This window comes from Juglans regia, chromosome 5, assembly GCF_001411555.2.
Source record: "Juglans regia cultivar Chandler chromosome 5, Walnut 2.0, whole genome shotgun sequence".
Lineage (NCBI taxonomy): Eukaryota > Viridiplantae > Streptophyta > Magnoliopsida > Fagales > Juglandaceae > Juglans > Juglans regia.
In genome coordinates, this window is record NC_049905.1 from 3,848,267 (window position 1) to 3,865,363 (window position 17,097).

The window sequence follows — 17,097 nt, forward strand, 5'->3', positions numbered from 1 at the left end:
CAAGTTGTTCTCATGTCCAGAGTAATGCTTAGAGACGATAGTCATAAGCCTTATTGGAAAGAAAAATTTATTGATGGATTACCCCATTTATTTGCTCACAAAGTTAAGAATGAACTTACTGATATCTCAGGAGTCCTTAATTATGATGATTACACCTATGATGATAACTTCAATACAATTAAGAAACTTGATATTAGTATGTGTAATGATCAAATAATGCTTCATCAACAGATGAAGAATAGCAAGAAAGCCAAATATGAAATGAGATATTTTTGTGAACAATTTGGCCTTCCTCCTATTGCTCCATCTAGACAAAAACAAAAATATTCTAGTAAATTTTCCAAACCTCACAGTGTAAAAGGTGTAAGAACTATGATGATTTTTAGAAGAAATATTTTAATAAAAAATATTTTAGTAAGAAAAAGAGTTTTCAAATCCCTTCAAAAGGAAATGTTTCAATTGTGGCAAATCTGGACATTTTGCTAATAAATGCACCAAGAAGCCCAATAAATTCAAAAATATGCTTAACCAGTTGAATATTAATGCCAATAATCAAGAAGATCTGTTTCGTCTCCCAGAAACAAAATCTTCCTCATCATCTGACAACAATGAATTCAGTTCTAGTGATTCTAAGTATCACTCAAAAACTTAATCATCTGATTTTTCCAATATTAAACTTGGTTGTAATGTTTCTTGTTGTAAATCATTGGGTAAAACAATCAATGTTTTAACCAAAATTGAAGAACAAAAAAATCTTTTGTTAACTTTGATTTCCCAAATTACAAATCCTGAACTTAAAGAAGAATATATTCACAAGCTCAAGAAGACGATGAGACGATGGTTCAACAAGAAACTGAGGCTTCTAAACAAAAAATTAGTTTTCAAGAAACATTGGGAATATTCGGAAAAAAAAAACCCAAAGACATTTCTACAAATGATTTACAATGCGAAGGTTGTTTTATTAAAAAAGAAATTATTGGACTCAAAGCTGAGATCAATAATCTCAAATCTGAAAAGATTATTTTAAAAAAGAATTATTATGTTTAAAAATTGATAAGCAATTTGATCAAGAAGTTCCTTCTGATAATGCGCAAACAAATGAATCTGATTCTAGTAAAAAGAAGAGTAATCTTCTGAGAATCAGATCTGTCTAATTCATCATACTATTCCTCCTAAATGATTTTTTAGAGTTACTATTATTGTTTACCAGGAATTTCGATTTTTTGTGATTACTATATGAACTGTATCCAGGAAGGAATAATCCCTAATAAATATTATGAGAAATCTACTGAGAGATTATTCTAGACAAATGGATCTCAGATGAAGATCAAATATGAGCTCAATACTGCTCATATTTGTCAGGATAATGTTTGTTTTAAAATTCCTCATGTGCTTGTTAAAAATATGATTGTTAAAGTCATATTATGAATTCTTTTTATTTATTCTTTGCACCTATTTCTTTCTGAAAATGATATTATTACTACTGATCCTTTTCGACAGAAAGTCAAGTTTAAATTTGCTTCAAAATTTAAAATTAATACTGAAAAAATTTTGAAATCTTTGCTTTGTGCAAAAACAAAGCATTTTAATTTCCTACAACAAGAAATCAAATTAAAAATATTTTAGAATAATTGTCCAATACTTTGTTTCAATAAAAAAATCAGTGATTTTGACCAAAAAACCGGTTGATATTGTTTGTTCTGATCTTCCAAATGCTTTCTGGCATAGTAAGAAACATGTTGTTTCTCTGCCTTATGTTAAAGATTTTTTTGAAAAAAAATATTCCAACTAAAACTTGACCTATTCAAATAAATAGTGAGACTTTAGAATTTTGCAAAAATGAAATCCATGATTTGTTTGCTAAGAAAATTATTAGTCATAGTAAGTCTCCCTGGTCTTGTGCTGGCTTTTATGTCCAGAAAAATGTAGAGATTGAGAGAGTGCAACCCTACCTAGTGATTAATTAAAAATCTTTGAATAAAGTCTTAGAGTGGATTAGGTACCCTATTTCCAATAAGAATGACTTGATTCATAGGTTATGTAATGCAGTTATCTTCTCCAAGTTAAACCTAAAATTTGGATTTTGGCAAATCCAGATCAATGAGTCAGATGGTATAATACTGCCTTTACTACCCCATTTGGGCACTACGAGTGGAATGTGATGCCATTTAGCCTAAAAAATGCCCCTAGTGAATTCCAAAACATTATGAATGACATCTTCAAGTCATTTACCCATTTCACCATTGTTTACATTGATGATGTTCTCATATTTTCTAAGTCCATTAAGGAACACTGAAAACATTTGCAATCTTTTCTAGATATCATTAGACAAAATGGTCTTGAAGTTTCTGCTAAAAAGATTAAATTGTTTCAAACCAATATTAGATTCCTTAGTTATGACATCTCTTAAGGCAAGATTCAGCCTATTAACTAGGCCATTGAATTTGTTGACAAATTTCTTGATATTATTCTTGATAAAATCCAGTTGTAGAGATTTCTTGGTTCTCTCAACTATGTCGCAGAATTCTACAAAGATATGAGAAAACAATGTCGCCCACTCTTTAAGCGGCTACATTCCAACCCTCTTTCTTGGTTCGAAATTCATACTAATTTGATTAAACAAATCAAGACACATGCCAAAACACTTCCGTGTCTTGATATCCCTACCACTGATTCTTTTAAAATTGTTGAAACTGATGCTTCTAACATTGGTTATGGAGGCATTCTAAAACAAAAAGTTTCACCATATTCATCTGAACTATTAAAGATACTATCCACAATACTATTAAAAAAAAGATATACTATCCACAATATTATGTATTTCCAAATTTCAAAGTGATTTACTAAATAAAAAATTTCTATTACGTATTGATTGTAAAAGTGCTAAGCATGTTTTAGAAAGATGTTGAAAACATTGTATCAAAACATATTTTTGCCAGATGACAATTCTATTTCTGATTTCCTTACTTGTGAATTCTTACAGAACATGAGCAAAAAGGATAAAGGGAAGAAGATTGCGGCTCCTTCCCCTCCAATTCCTGATAACAGACTTGTTAAACATGAACCTACTACCCCTTTGGACATTGCCAACAGGTTTACTACCCTTGGTAATATCCCCACTATTAAACCTGTTTCATTTTCGTCTACCCTTAGTACTCCCTATGACCCTTATGCTAAACCCACTTCTGCTCAACCTATTCAATATTATCTTGCTTCCGAATCTTATTATATTAAAAAACTTTTTTCTCAAAATTTGTTCTTGATTGAACCAAATATGTCTATGTACACAGATCCCTTCAAAATTGTTTCTGGATATTTTTCCCCTGGTTTTCAATGGATCTCAGAGAATCCTACAAAAAATCTCCAATATTACTCCGGTATTCTGCAACAAACAGAATCTCTCATTACTAAACCCATCTATGATAAGATCGATAAAACCAAATTGATCTACCATAGTGCTTACATTCTGAATATTGTTACTAAAGAAGAATAGGGAATTCATCCCTATACTTCGAAAAAATATCTACATTTTGATATTGTTTACTATTACTTTGACTATATTGATGTCTGGTTCAAATTCATATTGTTCCAAACCACAAACATGACACATTCTTGGTTTTTGAATTTTGACAAAAAATTCAAGACTAATTTTCTCCTTTGGTTTCTGAGATGGTGGAACCATTCTGGTCCTATTACTGAAGTTTTCTCCAAAAGACTTTAAAAAGTTGTTAAATGTTTTGCTAATGCTATTACCCCCAAATTGGATCATCACAGTTCAAAATTCCTATACTTCCACCATGTCTGCAAAAGATACAAGGTTCCTTGGATCTTGAAATGGAATTATGAGCGGAATGGTGATATATTGGCCCAATATTTGTTTCTTAATTGGTGGGATTAGTATCCACATACAAAAGATGTCATTGACGATGTTACCAAAGATTTTCTCCATACTTCTCTAGATCTAAAAAGTATTGAGGAATTTCCTGCTGTTAATCCACAATCAACATCGCCGGGATATCCACTTGCCCAAGCCCCTACTACTAAATTGATAAAAGCTACTTCATCTTCTACAATTGATAAATCAAACAAATCTTCCAAGTCTAAGAAGAAGTTTGTTCTCCAATGACTCAAGGAAAAAAATTTTGATGTATTTGTTAAAAAAAAGTCCCTCGAAGAGGACAATGATTATTCTAATAAAACTGATACTTAGTGTAAAGCATCATCTGAATCCTCTGTCACTAATCCGTACAGTAACATATTTGGATATGATTCAGAAAGCACTCCAAAGCTATCTGAAGATTGATTCGTCGGCACAAACCGACAAAAATAAGGGAAGGCTACCATCCTCAGCAAACTGATTAGCCACCTAATTTGCTTTCGGCACAAGAAGACAGACTACCGTCCTCAAAAGACTGATTGGTCTTCTACTTTTATGAACAGATTCCTACTAATTTGCTTTCGGTACTTGAAGACAAATGACTCTCCCACAATCTCTGCTGAGAAGGTCATTTGCTACAAAAAGACATTTGTTTCTAATGGGTAAATGAATAGTAAAAAATGAATTTTACTATTCATATACTATTTGAATTATTGTAAAGGTGTCCCCTTCATCTATAAAAGGGTAACCCGACTCCGGAGGAAGACATCACTTCCTTTGGATCACTTGGTTTCCGCATTCTTCTACGTCACTTCTCTCTACTCCACTATTATTCCATCGATTCACTACTTGTTCCTTATTGTTATTTCAGTAAGTACTTTGTATCTACCAATTTGATAATAGCAAATTGTTATTTGCATTTCATTATCCTTATTTTCCACATTTATGCATTCATACATATGATCAGTTTTACCGCATGTTATCAAATGTGCATCTTCTATTCAACTATGTTTTATTTGATGTTTAGGGTTCCAATCTGAAACCCTAAAAAAATTCAATCAAACACAATGTCAATTGTCACAATTTTCAATCTTAGATTGAAACCCCTAACATAATTAAAGGTTTCGGATTGGAACCTTTAATTTAGGGTTCAAATTCGAAACCCTAAAAAAATTCAGTCACACACAATTTCAAATCACAATCAGTCAAACACGTGCACATTCAATCATCCACAGCACACAATTAACAATCTCATCCTCAATTTAATCTCATCCTCCATATTCCATAAACTTTTAAATAAATAGAAAAAAAAATTAAGAGAAGAGAAATTGGGACTTACCTTCGGCGAAAGTCATAGACGGCAGCATGCGATGGACAGAGGTAGTGTGCGACAGACAGAAAGAGTTCACAGCAACGAAGTTCACCGCAGATTAGAGAATCGAAGATTGAAGATTCAGAGTAGAAAGAGAGAGAGAGAATTTGAAGGGAAAGGGGAGATTCAGGATTGCGCACGGGGGGAGGGCCTGATGGGTGTTTAAGTACCCAGAATCAAAACGATGCCATTTTGATTATCGGTTGTTTTAAAAAAAAAAATACCCTAGCTATAAAACGACGTCGTTTTGTCAATATTGCATCGTTTTGATGCCCGGGGTATTTTTTTTATTTATAAATTATTATATATTTAAATATATAAAAATATATTATATATAGGAATGCGGGGGTGGGGCGGGGATCAACCTCATCCCACCCTCACCCTTGTTAGGGGGCACCAGATGCAGGTGGGGATTAACCTCATCCCACCCCCGCCTTTGTTAGGGGGCGCCAGATGCAGGCAGGGCCACCCGCCCCCCACATCTGGCGAATAAGGGTCCGCCTTGCTTATACGGGGGTGGGGCGGTCGAGGGCGGGGCAGTAGGGGCGAGGCCCCGCTGCCCACCCCTACTCCCCGACAATTATTTATGAAGAACCACGAGTACATGTTGGAAAATGGAGAGAAATGGATGAAAAACACAGCAAAGTCATGTACAATGGTGGGTACTCTCATTGTTACCATTATGTTTGTAGCTGTCTTTTTATTTCGAGGTGAGAACAACCAAAACATGGGCTTGCCAAAGTCCTCGAACAATTTTTTGTTCAACGTCTTTATAATATTTGATGCATTGTTCCTTTTTTCTTCCTCGACTTAGGTCTTGATTTTTTGGGAATCCTCTCATCACTTTACTCAGAAGATAATTTTCTTGAGTATCTGCCAAGACAGATGATAATAGGCCTTTTGACTCTCTTTTACTCTATTGTGATCATGATGATAACCTTTTCAAGTGCTCTTTTAATCATCCTACATGAGCAATTACGGATTGCAATTCTTCTCATTTGTTTGTCTAGTGTTCCGGTCTCGTTCTTCGTATGGATTCAGTTCTCAATTCTTAAAGACATGATCATTTCAACCTACAGATCAGGCATCTTCGACAGGAAAATGAAAAGTTAATTAATATACTTGATCCACTGTGTAATTATGATGCTTACATGCACAGTAGGAGATCATCATTTGTATTTATTGCATGCTTTATTGGCATATCAGCCAAAACCAAAGAGTTGTTCCCTTTTGTTGGATCGATAACTGATGGATTATCAACAAGTTTATCTTACATAAATTGTGATTAATTATGTTCGAGCTATTATCATTTATCAATAAATTAATTATCCAACTATTTTGATATTTAAACGTTTTTACACACACATTGATCAAGTAGTATTCAATAATTTTGAGAAACAAGAAAATATGGAGTAACTAAGGCCTTGAATTGATGGAAATCCTTACATCAATTTCGATGCCAAAAAGAAATTGTTCGATGCATTCTATAATAACTAGTTTCATGTGGATATGGATGAGAAAGACAAAGAGAGAGATGTTGCATTCCATAATATGCACCACTAGTTATCGAACAAGAAAAGAGGGAGAAATGAAGTTACTGGTACATAAGACATTTTTTTTTTTTTTATCTCATGAATAGAAACTAATAAATGCTCCCATAATGTCACAAAAACTGCATAAATTGGAGTCCATTGAGCAAGAATCGAATGCAGCTGCTATTCAACCAGACAAACATACAGCTTACACACACAGAGATCGAAAATGAGTGGAATGAGCACATGACAGTAATCTGCAGGCTGCTCTTGTCCTTTAGTAAGATTATATAGGAAATATTCTTTTGTCGTAAATAAAGGTTTACGTTCCTTTGTACAGAAGGAGCAAGTTTGTTTTTTCCCTTTCTTTTGGTTGTTTTCTCCCTGTATAAAGCTTAGGAAACCTGTAATGAATAGATACAGAAATGAGAACATTTTCTCAAACCTCCATCAAAGTGTTCTCTTTGTCATTATTGTCTTCCTTCTTTTTTATCACTACAGTTTTATCCATTTTTCCAACATGGTATCAGAGCCACAGGTTCTGTGACCTGTGATCTCTTTTCTTGTTGTCGACCACCCTTCTTTTTATTTTTGAGAAACCTCTACATCCTACTTCCATTTTCAGTATCATTTAGAATAATATCAACCCTCAATGGTTGAGTCCACTAGTTCTCCTCAAAACTCCTCTCCTTCTGAGGATCCCAATAGCCCATTTTATCTGCACCACAATGACAATACCAACACTGTGGTGGCCACACCACATCTGACAGGTTCTAATTACCTCTCTTGGCATCGATCTTTTACTCTAACCATTTCAATCAAGAACAAACTTGGATTCCTTGATTGAACCATTGAGACACCTGACCTTGCTAGTCTTCTTTATGTTCCTTGGCTGCGGTGCAACAATCTGATCCTCTCTTGGATTCTCAAATCTATATCAAAGGAAATTGTATCTAATATCTTGTATATCAATTCAGCCAAAGTAGTCTGGGAAAAGCTTAAGGCACGTTTCTCACAACCTGATAATGTTCACACCTATCAGTTTCAACAACAACTTAGATTAATAATGCATGGAACTCAGTCTGTAAGTGATTATTTTACCCAACTTAATGCTTTTTTGGAAGCGCTTCACAACTATAGGCCTCACCCTCATTGCTCTTGTGGACTTTGCTTTTGTAAAACCTTTAAATCCCTTGGTGAGACTCAACAAACAGACTATGAATTCAAGTTTTTAATGGGCCTAAACGACACTTATTATAGTATCAGATTACAAATTATTCTTATGAGTCCCATGCCTACATTAGGTAGGATTTTTTCTCTGGTTTTGCAGGAGGAAAGGCAAAGACGAGCTAGGTCTTTGGTAATGCCTAGTCCTGAATCTTTAGCTTCGGTTGCATTTCACAGTCAAGTTAAGAAGAAGGAGAGAGCTGAAATCACCTGTTACCACTATGGCAAAACTGGCCACACCAAAGAAAAATGTTATCGATTGATTGGTTTTCCTCCTAATTTCAAGTTCACCAAGACCAAACCAGAACACTCTGCACATCCTCAGTTGTGCACTCAGCCAACCAAGTGACTTCTCAAAGCCAGGAAAAACGTGTCTCCAAGTGGTTCACAGTTGCCTTTAACTGAAGTTCAAATTCAGCAGCTTGTTGCTTTTGTCAATGCCTAGTCTTCTCAGCTCAACCTCAATGAATCCACCCCCTCAACAAATCAGCCTAAGACACACTCCACCATGCCAACCAATGCTACAGTTGGCACCTCTCATTCCTCAAACATGGCACCTCTTAGTCTTCTCAGCTCAACCTCAATGAATCCATCCCCTCAGCAAATCAGCCTAAGACACACTCCACCATGCAACCAATACTGCAGTTGGCACCTCTCTTTCCTCAAACACTCCACCATGATAGGCATGATTGAGTTTCACACTCCATCATGCCTGTCGACTACCTCTGATACACCAGTTAGTTCCATTTTTTTCTGCTAGTCATAATCAACACTTTATTTCTCTAATGCATCACAAATCTGATGAACCACAACTCACACCTTGGATTCTTGACACCATGGCTACAGACCATATTGTATGCTCAGTTTCCCTTCTCACCACCATCACTTGTGAAACTCAAGCTTATGCTCATTTGCCTAATAAAATACAAGTTAGAGTTAGTCACATTGATACCATAAGAATTTCAGATTCCCTCACCCTCACCAATGTTTTTTGTGTGCCTACTTTCTCCTTCAGCCTTATTTCTGTTAGTAAACTCACTCACAACTCTTCTCTTTGTCTTGTTTTCTTGGAAAAGTCTAGTTTCATACAGGACCGGTCTTCATGGATGACGATAGGTCTTGCTAAGATCTGCCATGGTCTTTATTTTCTCAATCATCACTCCATTTCCTATAATGCTATCAAGAGTTTTCTCTCCTCTAGTCAAACTGCCACTAGTCAAGTCTTCAATGCAAATAACATGCAGAATTTTGATCTTTGGCACTTTAGATTAGGACATGTATCTCATCAGAGTAATGCTATACACCACACTCTCATCCTATTTTTATCATACTAAGTAGTACGTGACACATTTATCACTATTAGATGATAAAAAAACATGCAATAAATGATCATTTAATGGTGATATATGTGCCACATCTTACTTAGTGAGAGGAAAGTGGAATGGTAGTATGATGTATAGAATTTTTCATCTCATCAAAGAATGGATGTAATCTAGTCCCATGTTCCTAATGTAAAGTGTAATAAAGATATGCAATGCACTATATGTCATTTGGCTAAACAAAAGAGAAAATCGTTTCATTTGAGTATATCTTCCACTTGTTCTCCTTTTGAATTAATGCATTGCGGCATTTGGGGTCCATACTCTAATCCATCCATTCAAGATCACCATTATTTCTTAACTATTGTGGATGATTATAGTCCAGTCACTTGGCTATACCTAATGTAATTCAAATCTGAAGTTAGAACTCTTTAGCAAAATTTTATCCATATGGCTAAGACTAAATTCAATGCAAAAATCAAGCAAATACGATTTGATAATGGATTGGAATTTCATATGCATGATTTTTACAATTCTCATGGTACTCAGCATCAAAAATCATGTGTCTATACCTCACAACAGAATGGGGTGGTGGAGGGGAAGCACCAACACCTTTTTTCAGTTACTCGGTCTCTCCTTTACCAAGCCTCACTTCCACTCAAATTTTGGGGAGATGCAGTTTTAACTGCAACTCACCTTATCAACAAAGTTCTAACCCTAGTTTTGAACAAGTAGTCCCCTTATGAGGTCCTCTTCTCTTCCATTCCCTCCTATGCACATCTAAGAGTCTTTGGATGTTTGTGCTTTGCCTCCACTCTCAAACACACTAGAACTAAATTGAGTCCCCAGGCAAAGAAATGCAACTTTATAGGCTATCTAGTTGGTGTGAAAGGCTATAAACTCTATGATCTTGAAGATCATTCTTGTTTCATTTCATGGTATGTTATATTCTATGAATCTGTCTTCCCATTCCATAGCTCAAGTCCAAATATCACTCATCCTGATCAAACCAATGACCTGGTTCTTCCTCCAATCCTACCAGATTCATCATCATCGCATTCTTATTATCCCTCTCATTTCATGCCTCCACTTCCCAATACACCCCCCTATTGAGCAACACACCTCACAAGATCAAGCTCATGATCCTTTGTCCAGTTCTCCTCTTCTCCATGAAAATCTTGCTCCATCTTCACTAGCTCCATCTTCACCAACTCATGAAAATCCTACTCCTTCTTCTACTAATATCACACCTCCCATCAATCTTCGAAGATCACATAGAACTCACCAACATACTTACACGATTACTATTGCCAAGCTATTCATGCCACTGCCAATCCTTGTGCCCTCTCCACTTCTACTACACATCCTCTACATCAATACTTGTCATATGATCACTTGTCTCCTCATCATAAATCCTATGCCCTTTCTCTCTCCTTGCTTCATGAGCCCAAGAACTACCATGAAGCGTCAATTCTAAACATTGGAAAGATGTAATGAAATCTGAATTGGAAGCCTTATAGGCAAATGGGACATGGACAGTTACTGCTCCACCTCCAGGAAAAATAGTTATTGGCTGCAAGTATGTCTATAAAGTCAAATTAAAACCTAATGGGATAGTATAGAGACATAAAACAAGATTGGTGGCAAAAGGCTACACTCAGAGGGAATGATTTGATTATCAAGAAACTTTTAGCCCCATATTAAAGCTCACCCCTGTCAGGGTTTTTCTTACATTGGCAGCCATCCATAACCGGCACCTCTATCAGTTGGATGTACACAATGCTTTCCTTCATGGTGATTTGGATGAGGAAATTTACATGGACTTGCCTCCTGGTTTTCACGACAAGGGGGAGTCATCTTGTGCAAATAAGAAGCTGGTTTGTAAACTCCATAAGTCCCTTTATGGCCTTAAACATGCCTCTAGGTAATGGTACTCCAAATTTTCTGCTTCTCTTACTCATATTGGTTTTCAACAATCTAAATCCGATTACTCTTTGTTTACAAGAAATGATGAGAATGGATTTACAGCCCTCTTGGTTTATGTTGATGACATAGTCTTAGGGAGTTCCAATCTTGAAGTTGTTGATAATATGAAAGCTTACTTGCACTCTAAGTTTAAGATCAAGGATCTGGGTATTTTGAAGTATTTCTTGGGTTTGGAAATTGTTAGATCAGCTGCTAGCATCTACTTGTGTCAAAGAAAGTACAGTCTCGAGATCCTGGAGGATGCAGGGCTTCTTCGATGTAAATCAGTTAGTACCCCGATGGAAATTAACATAAACTCACCCACTCTTTCTCAGGTTTATTGGTTGATTCCACGAGTTATAGAAGATTGATTGGGAGACTGATTTATCTTACAATAACCAGACTTGACATCACTTATGCAGTCAATATCCTCAGCCAATTCATGGACAAACCAGCAGAAATACATATGCATGCTGCTCATTGAGTCCTGAAATATCTTAAAGGTTCTATAGGGCAAGGCATATTCTTCTCATCTCAGTCTTATCCACACATCAAAGCCTTCAGTGACTCAGATTGGGCAGCATGCCCAGAACAAGAAGATCAATCACTGGTTTTTGCACTTTCATTGGTGATTCTCTAGTAAGCTAGAAATCCAAAAAATAAGCCACTATTTCACGTTCATCTGCAGAAGCAGAATATCGAGCCTTGGCTCACACCAGTTGCGAAATTGTATGGCTCATTTCTTTGCTAAAAGACTTCAACACTGAACATCCTAAGCTTGCACTTCTATATTGTGATAGCCAAGCAGCTTTGCACCTCACTAAAAATCCAATGTTCCATGAGAGGACCAAGCACATCAAATTGGACTGTCATTTGTTAGAGAGAAGGTATTAGCCAAGGTCCTCACACCAATACATATATTTTCGAAGTTCAAACTTGTAGATACTTTTACTTAGGCATTGTCCACTACCACCTTTCATTTCCAACTATCCAAGATGGGCACTTTGAATATCTATGCCCATTTTGTATTTTTCCTTTCTTTTGGTTGTTTTCTCTTTGTATAAAGCTTAGGAAACCTGTAATGAATAGATAAAGAAATGAGAACATTTTCTCAAACCTCCATCACAATGTTCTCTCTGTCATTACTTTCTTCCTTCTTTTTCATCACGACAGTTTTATCCATTTTTCTAACATAATGGGAAACCTTATTGTGTTTGAAGTTGTTTTGGGATATTATTTAAACTCCGAAAGGCAGACTTCAACATGAAAAAAAAAATATTCAAAATGAATCATGTATGCCCCGTAAATTAATAAGAGGTCCTTTGCATCTTGAATTACTCCCCAAAAAGGTGGGCAACTAAAGTATATATCACTTTTACGAGCAAAGAATCCATAAGTTAAGTCCAAGCTGCAACATACCGGGGCTGTTTGACTTGCTTCTGAAGAATTTGTCTGATCCAAAGAACTCTGAAGATGAAATCTGAATTACAAATTATTCTCTCTGTTTTTTTTTTTTTTTTTAATCTATAGGTAATGTTGGAAATTTATCCCTTTCTTCCTCCTTTTGTAGTCTTCAACTCTCCATACCTGACCGCATAGGTTAATTCCGACAAACCACGTCCAAAATAGAACTACCCAATTCCAAGTATAGACCCCTTAAGAATGTCTATAAAAAAGAGATTCACAACATTAAAGAATGTACAGGTAATAGAATAGAAGATCAATACCTAACAAAATCAATGCAGCAATGATCACTCCAACATAACAAAAGCTTGTTAAGGATATATAGTGTGTGCCATCTCAACCATCACTCATGACCCATCGATGTCTAGTCGATTTACATTTCGACTTTGTTGTTTAAGCACATGATTTTCGTCTTCATCAGCAAATCAACTCTTCTTTGATGAAGGATTGACGAAGGACTTGTTACATTAATGGATTAATTTTCATGACAAGAAATATTACAATAAATGAATTTCAAACTCAAGGCTTCATTCTTATCAACCTTGAGTTTTAGGGGATATTAGAGATAAAGACAAAATCAAATCAAACTCAAGTTAAGATTTGATTTGATTATTATCAAGATATTTGATTTATAATTATCTAGAGATTATCATATGATTCATATCTTTCTCCAAGTAATTTTCCTATCAGATAAATACTTTAGTCACAAATAGATTATACAAATATAAACCTATAAGCTGACGTTGCTTGATGTGGTACATCAGATTGTAAAGTTACTTTTATTATAAAGTAAATCTAACATGAAATCACGTTAGTTTGCGAGTTTACTTTTATGTAATATTTTTGTGGCCATAACACTTCTCTTCCCATAAATATGGACTTATGCCTTATTCAATTATTCATAATAAGAAGATGTAGACCTCAAAGTTTCCTCTCTCACATTATCTATTCACATTTTCTTCTCATTTTCTATTTAGGGTTTAGGGTTTGCTATAGGGGGCTTGGATGGTGAGCAAAAACATACAATCGAACAAGAAGTTGGTCAAATTTCGCATAAAAGAATGTAAAAGAACGAGAGTTCATGCCATTGTTTATCAAACTTTTTATCACCCAGTTCAAACTGAACGTGATGTAATCAAACTTATGGTTAATCCCATAGAGAATATAAAGCCCATATGCTAAGTGGAAAAAGTGGGAGTAGCAGGTACTACTTATGATGCCCCTTAGACAAGGCTCGTTTCATACTTGACTTACAAGCTCATGTAGTATTCGCCCCTATCTCTAAAAGGACTTATGCACTCCACTCGCTATCTACTAAACGAGCATTATGGCGAGTAAGCGAAACCTTCAATTTAGTGGCTCTTCCCCCCTTCTCTTACTTTTTTATTTTCGCTTAAGCTTCCCCAATTTTGGGGATTAATTGATTGGATACCTGAGAACCATAATCTTTCCTAGGAATAGCTTCTACGACGATATTTAGGGGTCAGGATTTTTTGGCATTGAATAGGAAGCGAGGCTAAAATCCTAAATTCCCCACCTTTTATGTTTGTGTTTTCATTTTTTAGTTTTTAATAAGCTACATGGCACCACATTATAATATTATCCCATTAAGAAAATAAAGTGAGTGGTATAAATTATATGACCCATCATATCCGCTAGACTATAAGCTTTATTTATTTTTCCTCGTTATCTTTATCTTTTCTCTTTATTCCTACAAAGATCTAGCTTGCTGGACCCGGTTTCATTTTATATCACCATCACCATTGGCATATATAAATGGGAGCTGCTAGGTCCACAGATTACTTCCACCGAATTGGCCATTGAAAAGAGTAATATTTTTTTTTGGTTTTATTTTATATATTTTTTTATATCTTTAAATATATATTTTTTTAAAATTCACAATATCATTTAAAAATATTTTCTTAATCATTAAGTAAAAAAATAAAAAAAATCAGTAGAGGTTTTCGGAAAGAAATTTATGTGCACATAGCATTTTCCTACGTGAATTAGTAAGTTCATGAGTACTAGACATTCCAAACTTTGGAATCTCAGGGCACGGGCAACGATGATTTGAATGATTCTAATGTATAGATTGGAGTTGGGACGCACTCTCCTCTCTGCGTTCCTTCAAGAATCCTAATGTATTACTATAGGATTGTATAACGAATGTAGCGCTGTAGTCTGGTGTTGGTAGGATTGTTAGTGCAGCACGATTATGGCACTGACAAAGTGGTACCTCGTCTGCTGTTCTATATTTCGGAGCATTGATTTTCTTGTCCCATATGTATACCATATTCTAATTACTCTGCAGCCGTTCAATCTGCTTTACTTTTTAGCGCCTTGGGTAGTTGCCTGGTGCAGGTAGATTATGTTCTCGTTTGTTTTTATAATTAATTTTAATTAATTTTATTTAATTATTATAATTTTTTTAAAATTTTATATAAAATTAAATAAATAATTTTATTTTTTTAAATTTTAAAATAAAAATATATTTTAATAATATTTTATTTATTTTAATTTTAATTTAAATTCATTTCATTTCATTTTATTTTATTTATAAAAATAAAGAAGACATATGTTGCTGTAACTAAGAAAAATTAGAGAGATAGTACAGAAAAAATTGGGATTCTGATCCTCAATTAATGGGCTCATTTTGAATTCCTGTCGTTCTGGTAAATGTCCCGTACTATTTTATAATATACAATTATACAATTATAATTTAAATAAAATATATTTTATAAAAATAACATATTTTTTAATATATTGTGCAAAGTTATATTGTTAACCCTCTGCAATGTCCCATCATATACAGATAATAAAAATAAATCCATAGGGCACGGGTAATGATGATTTGAATGATTCTATTCCAATACACTAGGAATCTCAGGCCAGCTGCTTTAATAATTAAAAAGAAACGAGTAGACCCCAACGGGTACGATTCATTCATTTATTTGGGTCATGATCTTCTTCTTATGAAGTAGCGACAAGAGAAATTCCGAGGCATATTTGACTGTGCAGGCTCGTTTATCATTTCTACAAGATCAATCGTTGTGATCTTTCAGAGGTTACAACAGTCCAGACAATTTATTCATTTATTTGTATCATGATTCTGTCTTCTTTTGAAGTAGTAACAAGAAAAAATTTCAATGCATATTTGAGTGTATAGATCAGCCCGATCATCATTTCTACAAGATCAATCGTTGTGATCTTTCAGAGACTACAACAGCCCAGACGATTTATTCATTTATTTGGGTCATGATCCTGTCTTCTTCTGAAGTAACGACAAGAAGAAATGCCAAGGCATATCTGAGTGTGTAGACCGGCCCGATCATCATTTCTGCAAGAATGATCGTCGTGATCTTCCAGAGACTACAACAGCTCAGACGATTTATTCATTTATTTGGATCATGATTCTGTCTTCTTTTGAAGTAGCGACAAGAAGAAATTCCAATGCATATTTGAGTGTGCAGATCGGCCCGATCATCATTTCTACAAGATTGATCGTCGTGATCTTTCAGAGACTACAATAGCCCAGACGATTTATTCATTTATTTGGGTCATGATCCTGTCTTCTTCTAAAGTAGCGACAAGAAGAAATGCCAAGGCATATTTGAGTGTGCAGACCGGCCCAATCATCATTTATGCAAGAATGATCGTCGTGATCTTCCAGAGACTACAACAGCCCAGACGATTTATTCATTTATTTGGGTCATGATCCTGTCTTCTTCTGAAGTAGCGACAAGAAGAAATTCCAAGGCATATTTGAGTGTGCAACAATCATCATTTCTGCAAGACCGTTCTTCGTGATCTTCCCAACAATAACCAACTGATCAAACTTACTAGCGTCGTAAGAATTGATCATTATTTGTTTCAATCTAGTCAAATATCAGTCACATTTATTATCCTATCTCATTCCTCAAGATTGCCTAGCAATTGGAATAAAAGAAGTACACTAGGCCCGTTTTGATACAGAAATAATTTCATCTCATCTCATTATTATAATTTTTATATAAAATATAATAAATAATTTAACATTTTCAAATATCAAAATAATAATAATATTATAAATTAATATTCTAATAATATTTTATTTAATTTTTAACTTTTATCTAAAACTATTTTATCTAATCTTACTATCCAAACAAAACTTAAATATTTCAATTGACTGATAATGATTATGATTCCGAATACTTTTTTCAATGTCACTGCACAGATAAAGATGATCAGGTGCTGCTAGCAGGTCGCGTAGTCTTTATTGTTGGGAGTGCCGCTAGTTGAGACTTTTGTTTTTTTGTATTTTTTATCATTTTGTGATTTTTTTTTTCTATATCTTTTTAAGAT